Source organism: Phyllobates terribilis, unplaced genomic scaffold (assembly GCF_046119375.1).
Source record: "Phyllobates terribilis strain yellow unplaced genomic scaffold, ASM4611937v1 Scaffold_5__5_contigs__length_657084704, whole genome shotgun sequence".
Classification (NCBI taxonomy): Eukaryota; Metazoa; Chordata; class Amphibia; order Anura; family Dendrobatidae; genus Phyllobates; species Phyllobates terribilis.
In genome coordinates, this window is record NW_027362765.1 from 58909085 (window position 1) to 58919500 (window position 10416).

A 10416-nucleotide genomic window follows, 5' to 3' on the forward strand; every position below is an offset into this window, starting at 1 on the left:
ATAAAAGGACAGAAATAGAAAAGCTGTTAATTGCCCTTTATTCCAGCTTTTGATCTGGGGAAACTTATGACATCTCTCTGCGTGCTCTACTAGGCTCTATGGATTTTTCCAGGGACATCTTGCGCAAATGTAGAATAACATACCAGTTGGCCACTCGTGCATCACTTTTAACCCCCTAATTGATCACTCCACACCTCACCAGAAAGCCTTACAACTTTTTTTTTACTAGTCTTTGGATGAGGTTTGGGCTTTTCTGCTTCAAAGATAGAGGTGATACTCTTACGAGTAAACCATGAACATTTAATAAACTACGCAATTTAAGGTACCGTCACACTTAGCGACGCTACAGCAATCCCGACAACGATACGACCTGGCAGGGATCGTTGCTGCGTCGAATATATGGTCGCTGGTGAGATGTCAAAACAGATCTTCCCAACGACGCAGCAATGATACTGCGACCCGTAGCGACCTGTATAATGATGTCGGCGGTCGTTGAGACCCTGTCACATAGCAGCTACTCTGACGATTCAGACCTTGATGAGGGACGACTTCTCAGTTCTGAGTCGCCAACGAGGTCGTTGGTAAGGTGTCAAACACACCGATGCATGCTACCCACTGGGACCTCGATGATCAAAAAATGGTCCAGGCCATTTCGACACGACCAGCGATCTCACAGCAGGGGCCAGGTCACTGCTACGTGTCAAACGTAGCGAGATCGCTACGGAGGTCGCTGATGCGTCACAAAACTTTTGACTCTGCAGCGATCTCGCTAGCGATCTCTTAGTGTGACGGGGGCTTTACATATCCTACCCTTATCTGTTTATTTATTTTACCAACAAATAATCCATTACTTTTCATCAGTGATCAGGTCAACAATTGCTCCTAGCCCATCTCATATTGAGTGTCCAAGATCCTGAGATTCCTCTACTAAAGGTCTGATCTCAGACATATACATACTTCTAAGTAAACATGACCTAACCGATAATTATAAACATCCCTATATGTTGAGACGGCAGGGTTAGCTTGGGAAGGATCTACCTCGACAAGTGTGGCAGGTGTTAGTCGCCCTGATTCTCTGAGCTAGACCATGTGATGTGATCGCTGCAAGGCATTATGGTGAATCCTACCCGCCTGACATGTGAGCTGATTCTCTTTCATCAATGTATGAAATGCCGCTGGGCTTTTATGTTTTGCGATAAGCATGAATTTAATCACAAGTTGTCCAAGACCATTCAGCTCAAAGTCGATGCGCAGTGGATCTATTCAAGCATCTCTAATCTTTCATACATGATGTACAAATGTGCCCCTTACATGTCCATTTGCAATGAAGCAATCATAGTCCAATGACTCAAACAGACACAATAGCTCAGGGTCTGGTCATACTGCGACCTTAAAGGAAATGTATCAAAATTTTTATTTTATTAATTATAGAAACATTTATTTTTAAAACCATTTAAAATTTATTTTTGTATACTTTTTTTTTTCCACAGCCACTAGTAGATGCCATGTTTATATGATGGCGTGTAAGTGTCAGAGCACGACACTTACACACAGTAAATAAGGCAGTACCAGGCTACAGAAGACTAGGGTTGGTGTCCAACTCCATCCACTATGGCCGCATCTGCACTGAACTGAGCACACCCTTCAGCATGCACAGTTTACAACGGTGGGGGGAGCAAATCACCATGTAGCCCAGGGCTTATGCACTTAGCTGAAAATTCCCTCTGTCCCTGCTCACCACTTCAAAGTGTTCTGCGATGACAAGAGCTCCATCCATCAGAGCGTCTCAGGCAGCCTGGCACCGACTGGTCCTCAGCGCTATACAGCAGGGCTGCGACTGTAACTTCCTCCAGCACTGAGAAAAGATAGATAACTTGGCATGAGTAGTACAATGCCAGGCCGCGTGTCATGTTCTCATCACTGCTACAGTGTTCAGAGCACAGCAGTGAAATCCTCACACTGCTGCATTCTGCAGTGTAAAGCCTCATTCAGACTTCCTTGATGTATGGACGTTTGAATGAGGCTTTACTGTTGCCTGTACAAAACGCGATGACTTTGTCACTGCTTACTGCACTCTGTACTCTGTACTTTAAAGTTGAATGTACAGAGTGCTGTGGCAATTGAAAGTCACCTCATCTGATCCTCTCGGCACAGGCAGCAGTAAAGCTTGATTCAGACGTCCGTGCATAAGGCAAAAATCAGCAGTCAGTAGGAAGACTGCAGCAGCCGTGATGATTTCACTGCTGACCTCTGCATAATTGGTGTAATAAAAAAAATTCCAACGGCCTCACCTTCCCCCATTAAAAATAAAACGATTGATAACTAATGTAGTTGGTATCACCTTATCTGTAAAAGTCTGGTCTATCAAAATTTAAACCCTACGGTAAATGCGGTAAACAAAAAAAATAATAAAAATGCCACAACTGTGGATTTTTAGTCACTACATCTCCTTTAAAAAAAAATGCAATAAAAAATTATCAAAACATTGTTCTAAATACCCTAGAATGGTGTTAATAAAAATGTCCAAATCAACACACAAAAAAATATATAGGAATAGAGATTTGCTCAAATACCGCTGGAGGTAAGTGACATCTGGTTTTGTCCCAATTTAAGAGAATAAAAAGTCCTTGCTAAGGCCAGTATTATATAATATTTTTATAATATTTTTATTTTATTTTTTTTTTTTTTCAGGAGAGCGGTGATGCCTCGCTCTATAGGTATTCTAAATTCATAAAGGTATAATGTACTGTCCAGTTACACGTGGGGGTGAGAAAACACTGTATGCGGCTATACAGTATATTGGAGTAGCGCTAGACTCTGTCCCCTTTAATGATACAGTGGAATGCAGTACTTGCGGCTGCTTAGAATGACCCTGTGGGTCTCGATTACTGACATTTACCGGTGATGATGGGGATGATCTTCCTTTTGGTAATACATGGGTAGATGGGCTTGATGCTGTGTAAGGACGTGCTCCACACTGATTCCTCGTGGCTCCGTCGCTCAGGCGGCACCCCAGTGCTCATCTGAGATCTGATCAAACAGGGTAGTATGTCTGGATGATATGATGTTGCCCAGAAGCTCTGTGACCTGCTCAGCCTGGTTAGTGATGTCACAATGTGAGGGTGTAGGGTCAAATCCAACACGTTTCGAAAGCTATTACTGGCTTTCTTCATCATCAGGAATGATCCTTTGGAGCGCCAAACACTAATTTAGTCCATTTATCATTAATTATACTACCAACATCATGGCTTGTGTTTAACAGTTTATGCAGGGTGTTACAGCATTGGGCGGATCGTATTTTTGTGTCCACAACTACGATCCAATCAACCAAGCGCCAGTGCTATTTGTCATTTCAATATTTATCAACACGCAAAAAATCTGAACACCTCTCCATTGACAGTAAAATAAAAACTTAACAGGTCTCAGAAAATGATGCAACAAGCCAAGTTGTTTTTTTGTCTTTTTTTAATTAAACTTCTGATTTATGCAAGTTTGGCGTCGCTATGATCATACTCACTTTGAGAATCATGTCACCAGGTTATTTTACCATACAATGAATGCCGTAATCAAAACCCCCTCAAAAATTGAGGAATTGTTTATTCACTGCATGTTGCACTGCAAGGAGGGACGTCATTTCAGTTTTTGCCTCCGGCAGCAGTAAAGCTGGAATCAGCCCTGCCAGCAGTCCTTGGTGACACTGTCCACATGTCAGTACCACATTGCAATTCCCAATAAAATGGCTCTGCCCTGTAATCCTAAACTTTATCCTCCCCTCTCCTTTCTCTCCTCCCCTTCTGGGCATTTGAGGAGTGAACTCAGACACGTGAGCATATCCCGCCCACATTTACTGCAGTCATAATGCGAGCTAGCAGTACATAAGGTTTTCAAGACAAATGTCATCCACTGCTCCCACTAGTGTTCATAAGCTGAAGTTATGAAAACTTTTAAAATAATTTCATATTTTACACCATAAAATGCACATATATATAATTTTTTTTAAAACATTACTACTTAACTTTTATTGCCCTTTAAGTATTGTCTGTCTTGTGTGAAGTAAAAAAAATGAATAAATAAAAAAATCAGCCTTTCGACATGATGGAGGCAAACAGTTTTTTATAAGGTTGGGTTCACAATGCAATGTCCAAAAGTCGTGCCAGTCACATTTGAAAAATACAGAATTCTTAAATGTCATAGACATAATTGCAGATCTATAAGCCATCTCATGGTTATCATAGTGAATAACCTTTTCTATGACTTTTAACTGCAGCTGAGACCCTCTAACCCCCTCCTCTGTAAACAAGTAATTAAAGTTGGGATCTGATGGATAACAGACCGGAATTCTATCCTCAACTTGCAGAATAATGTGGAAAGTGATAGCTTTATAGGCTGTGGAGATGCCCTATGGCCCAAGCCTCCCTATTTACAGAGTCAACCGCAAATAGACTGCTTTGTTCCTTTTCCAAATTATAAATATTTTTTTATGAACACCCAGGGTCCTACAGTTATGTAAGTCATATTTTCAGAGTCATGACGAAGTGGCCAACATAACGCATTGTCTGACGTCACTGGGCGGTTACGTTAACGCTTCCAAATTGGATATCAGCCCGATGGATCATACTATCCATGCCATGTTTCCTCTCTATAAATAGATAAAATCGTGATAGGAAACATAACAGCAATATCTCTTACCTGGGACCTCCAGGGGCAAATTTGGGAATCCCATAATTTGTTAAAGACTAAGCCACGTCGTCCCATGACCAGCCCTGTTATGAGTCACTGGAGAGTAGGTATGTGGGCATATGTTGTGTTAATAAAAGCAAATGCCAAACTATAATCTTCGTCAGTCCTGAGAAATATTTATTTATTGTAGTTCGGTCCGTTTCCATAAACAAAGAGCTCCTTTTCATAAAAGCCAGAGCCAACCCCGCGACATCAGGTTTAGTTTATTTCTTCTGTTCATCCTTTCTATTTTATATAATTGTTTATACTGTATTGTTTTGTCCATTTTGTAACATCTATGTTTATTTTTCTAAACACTGCCTACTTTTTTGATTAAATATATAAAATTTAATAGCTTAGTTACTCTTGCTCTATAAACCACACTCCTGAATCAATACACGATCTGTAACGGGTATCCAATCAGCCTGTACATATGATTGCCAATTCATTTTTTTTATTGTGGAGTTGTCGGTGACGGTACCAGGGTATATGTATGTATGTATGTGTCAATTGACATCAATCTGGGGCACCATGCAAAATCTCACCTCGTTGGGTAACATTGATCATGAGGAAGGTGAGAGATCAGCCTAAAACTACACGGGGGGAACTTGTTAATGATCTCAAGGCAGCTGGGACCACAGTCACCAAGAAAATCATTGGTAATACATTACACCTTTAAAGGTTTAAAATCCTGCAGTGCCCGCAAGGTCCCCCTGCTCAAGAAGGCACATGTGCAGGCCCGTCTGAAGTTTGCCAATGAACACCTCGATGATTCTGTGAGTTATTGGGAGAAGGTGCTGTGGTCAGATGAGACAAAAATTTAGCTCTTTGGCATTAACGTAACTTGCCGTGTTTGGAGGATGAGAAATGCTGCCTATGACCCAAAGAACACAGTCCCCACTGTCAAGCTTGGAGGTGGAAACATTTATGTTTTGGGGGTGTTTCTCTGCTAAGGGCACAGGACTACTTCACCGCATCAATGGGAGAATGGATGTAGCCACGTACCATTAAATCCTGAGTGACCACCTCCTTCCCTCGACCAGGACATTAAAAATGGGTTGTGGCTGGGTCTTCCAGCAAGACAATGACCCAAAACATACAGCCAAGGCAACAAAGGAGTGGCTCAAAAAGAAGCACATTAAGGTCATGGAGTGACCTAGCCAGTCTCCAAGCCTTAATCCCATAGAAAACTTATGGAGGGAGTTGAAACTCTGAGTTGCCAAGCGACAGCCTCAAAATCTTAATGATTTAGAGATGATCTGCAAAGAGGAGTGGGCCATAATTCCTCCTGACATGTGCACAAACTTCATCATCAACTTCAAAAAACATCTGACTGCTGTGCTTGCCCACAAGGGTTTTTGCCATCAAGTATTAAGTGTTGTTTTCCAGAGGGATCAAAAACTTATTTCTCACTGCAAAATGCAAATAAATTTTTCAAATTTATACAATGTGATTTTTCTTGTGTGTTTTTTTGTTTTTTTTTATTGAATATTCTATCTCTCAATGATGTTAAAATTAACCCACCCTTAAAATTATAGACTGTTGATGTCTTGGTCAGTGGGCAAACTTACAAAAACAGCAAGGGATCAAATAATTATTTCCCTCCACTGTATGTCAAAGCTTTTCTGCCAAAAAAGTGGCATAAAAGCTTTGAAAGGTTGCAATTTCTCCCTGCTCCACCGAGTTGGGCGGAGCGGGTTGGGGGCGTAATGACATGTCTCATTTGATTTATGACGTGCTTTGGCATTCTCTTACTAGAGTGAGATTTCTGGCATAGCACACGCCACTCGTCAGATGCTCCAGATTCATGAAAATTGCCTTTCTTGATGAATCTGTGCCAATGTTTGCACTAATACCTGTCTGCTATGTGTGAACGTGGTTATGGCAAACCACTTTAAAAAGTAGAGGAGGGAGCTGAGAAGTTGCTGTGCTAGTTCATGACACATCAAAACATAGTATTTGACCAGTGCCAAGGAAATGCCCCCAGGAGAAAAAGTTTGAACATGGTATAGGTGAAACAAGAGCTTTGAAGTTTTCTGATGAGAAGGTCAGTTCAATGAAAAAAAACAGATAAGTGCAACTTTAATAACTAGAGATAGTTAAATTATTTTTCATGCTCAGAGATGTCTGAAGTTAGAGGATATATAGAAGAATCAGGGACTGCCAACAATGGCTTGCAGAGGACACTGGTGCAAATTTTTTTTTCAGATAATTCAATACCACCATGTTCGTGAGGGAAGAATATATTTCCATTGGCTTCCATAACCTATAAATGAGTAATAAAGGAATCCTTCTCCTTTCTTGTATCCACTGCCTAGTTCCACTAATAAAAAAGAAAACATTCAAACCCCTACATTTGCTCCAAAGCCTTGGATTATTTCACCATGACCATACTGCTTCTCCTATGCCCTGTGCTAGACTGTATGTAGCTGTCTGTCAGAAATGATTCGAGATGGACACCACCTAATTGCACTGACCTAGACTCTTTTTTTATGAGTTTACACTGAACATGTAACTGGAAACGATCTGTGATAGGCGCAGTGAAACATGAACCTATGAAGAGGAAGGATTTAAGAGAGAATTGAAAAAGTGTAACTTGGTTGCCTAATATCATAATCTCTTAGTCCGAGGTTTAAGTCTCAGTCATTTGATAATTGAATTGCACTACAATTTGTATGTAAATGTTATATAATATAAATATGAAGAGCATTTTAATGCACTGTTATTGAAAAATATTTATATCAATTTTGTTGTTGGCAGATGACTTTACCAAGTGCTCAGAGCGACATCTGATATTTCTGGATTTTAAAGCAAATGATAATGTTATCACACCAAATATATGTGAAGAACATCCCATTATCCCAGATATACCTGGTGCTTTTCTCAGAAAAAATCTATCATCTGATCCTTTTCAGCAGATCCTTTCTTCTGCTTCATCAAATACCAATATGCAAAGCAAAAGTTACAAAAGAGCTGTTGGCCACAAAATAGCTCACCTAGGGGTGAAGCCATATTCATGTTCAGAATGTGGGAAATATTTTAAAAGTAAATCACATCTTATTCAACATCAGACAATTCATACAGAGGAGAAGCTATTTTCATGTTCAGAATGTGGAAAATGTTTTCAATTGCACCACCTTTTAGTTAGACATCAGAGAATTCACACAGGGGAGAGGCCATATTCATGTTCAGAATGTGGGAAATGTTTTAGTGATAAATACCGACTTGTGATACATCAGAGAATTCACACAGGGGAGAAGCCATTTTTATGTTCAGAATGTGGGAAATGTTTTACATACAAATCACAGTTTATTCAACATCAAGGAATTCACACAGAGAAGAAGCCAAATTCATGTTCAGAATGTGGGAAATGTTTTAGTGATAAATACCAACTTGTGATACATCAGAGAATTCACACAGGGGAGAAACCATTTGCATGTTCTGAATGTGGGAAATGTTTTAATAGGAAAACAAATCTTGCTACTCATCAGAAAATTCACACAGGGGAGAAGCCATATTCATGTTCAGAATGTGGAAAATGTTTTACATACACATCACATCTTATTCAACATCAGGGAATTCACATAGAGGAGAAGCCATATTCCTGTTCAGAATGTGGGAAATTGATTAGTGATAAATACCAACTTGTGATACATCAGAGAATTCACACAGGGGAGAAACCATTTGCATGTTCTGAATGTGGGAAATGTTTTAATAGGAAATCAAATCTTGCTACTCATCAGAGACTTCACACAGGGGAGAAGCCATATTCATGTTCAGAATGTGGGAAATGTTTTACATGCAAATCGCATCTTATTCGACATCAGGGAATTCACACAGAAGAGAAGCCATATTCATGTTCAGTATGTGGGAAATGTTTTAGTGATAAATACCAATTTGTGATACATCAGAGAATTCACACAGGGGAGAAGCCATTTTCATGTTCTGAATGTGGAAAATGTTTTAATAGGAAAACAAATCTTGCTACTCATCAGAAAATTCACTCAGGTAAGACGCCATTTTCATATACAGAACGTGGGAAATGTTTTACAGAGAAATCACATCTTATTAAACATCAGATAATATACACAGGGGACAAGCTATTTTCATGTTCAGAATGTGGAAAATGTTTTCAACATCGGCGTGCTTTAGTTAGACATCAGCGAATTCACACAGGGGAGAAGCCATATTCATGTTCAGAATGTGGGAAATGTTATAGGGAGAAATACCAACTTGTGATACATCAGAGAAGTCACACAGGGGAGAAGCCATTTTCATGTTCAGAATGTGGGAAATGTTTTAATCAGAAAAGAAGTCTTGTTACTCATCAGAGAATTCACACAGGGCAGTAGATATTTTCTTTATTTGCAAACTTATGTAAAATAAAAAAAAATACAAAATGTTGTGCTCACTTATCTACGAGAAAGAGGATTCACAGTACTAAGTGTTTATTAGAAAATGTATTCAAACACCAATAAACATTTGTTATTGAAAAGCAATTATTATCCAAAATTTACACTTAAATGTAAACCATTTGTATAAAATATTTCATATATATACTGTAAAATTGTAGCCTTAAAAGATTGTCTAGTGCCTCGCTCTTCCTTTGGACTATACATGCTAAGGACAGTTGCCATGGCAAACATCCATTGTCTAGCTTGTCTCATCTAATTAATAGGAAGACCTATTAATTAGATAAGACCAGGGGCCCCATGGCAAAAGACCTAATTGAGCTCCCACCCGGAAAAAAGCAACTATTTGGTGTAGGTGCAGTCATAGAAGAGTATACCTCCCAACGACAGGGAATAGGGAAATGTACTGTGGCACACACATTGAAATTGTCCCGTAGTTATGTCCCACAACAATACACCTTACATATTGTCCACACAGTATCACACCCCAAAGTGAATTCCCCCAAACATTGGGCCCCTACTCACACCCCCAAGATTAACACTATGATGATCTCATAATGTATTCCCCTAGAGTGGAAGCCCCCATAGTCGTCCCTCATACACATAGTGCCTTACAATACTGTATAAGGCCAACACAGTGCCCACAATACATCATGAGGACGCCACAGTTGCCCCAATACATTATGATGCCCCCACTGTGATTTCCAATACAATAGAGTGCTCATCCTTCCCTCACAAAAAATGCACTGACACAATTAAACAAAATAATAGTCACCTTGGACACACAGGATAGTGGAGCAAAAAGCTGAGGACTCCCTGTTCCACTATTGTATTCAATTGTATCCCGAGGATGAATAAACTTTTGAGATTGAGATGCTGGACTGGACCATAAACCACTCTGGCTCACAGACTCCATGGTGGCCACGTGGTCTGCCACCATTACCAGTACTGCACTGGATAAAACCAGTTGAGAATCAATGATAACCCTGGCAACTGTCCTGATCATACACAGAAGCAGCTCTATGCCTGATGTCATTTGAAGGGTCAACATTGGACAACCCCTTTCAAAATTGTTACTCATCATTATTAAACATCTGCTTTTAAAAAAAAAAATGTATTTCTTGTGTTTGGATTTAAATTTCTTTGTTCTTTAGATAGTAAGATACTGCCTTGGAATCTAAACATCTGAGGGAGTCCTGGTAGGGATTTTGCATAGAAATAAAAAAGGGAGAATTAAACCGTATGATAGTTTGGTAAAAAAGTGATGATTTAGCATGTATATCCA

General features: G+C 39.7%; 1 pseudogene; it reads left to right on the top strand.

Moving 5' to 3' along the window:
- Positions 1 to 10175, top strand: part of LOC141272041 (uncharacterized) — a 119371-nt pseudogene extending 109196 nt beyond the window's left edge.
- Positions 10176 to 10416: the final 241 nt, after the last annotated feature.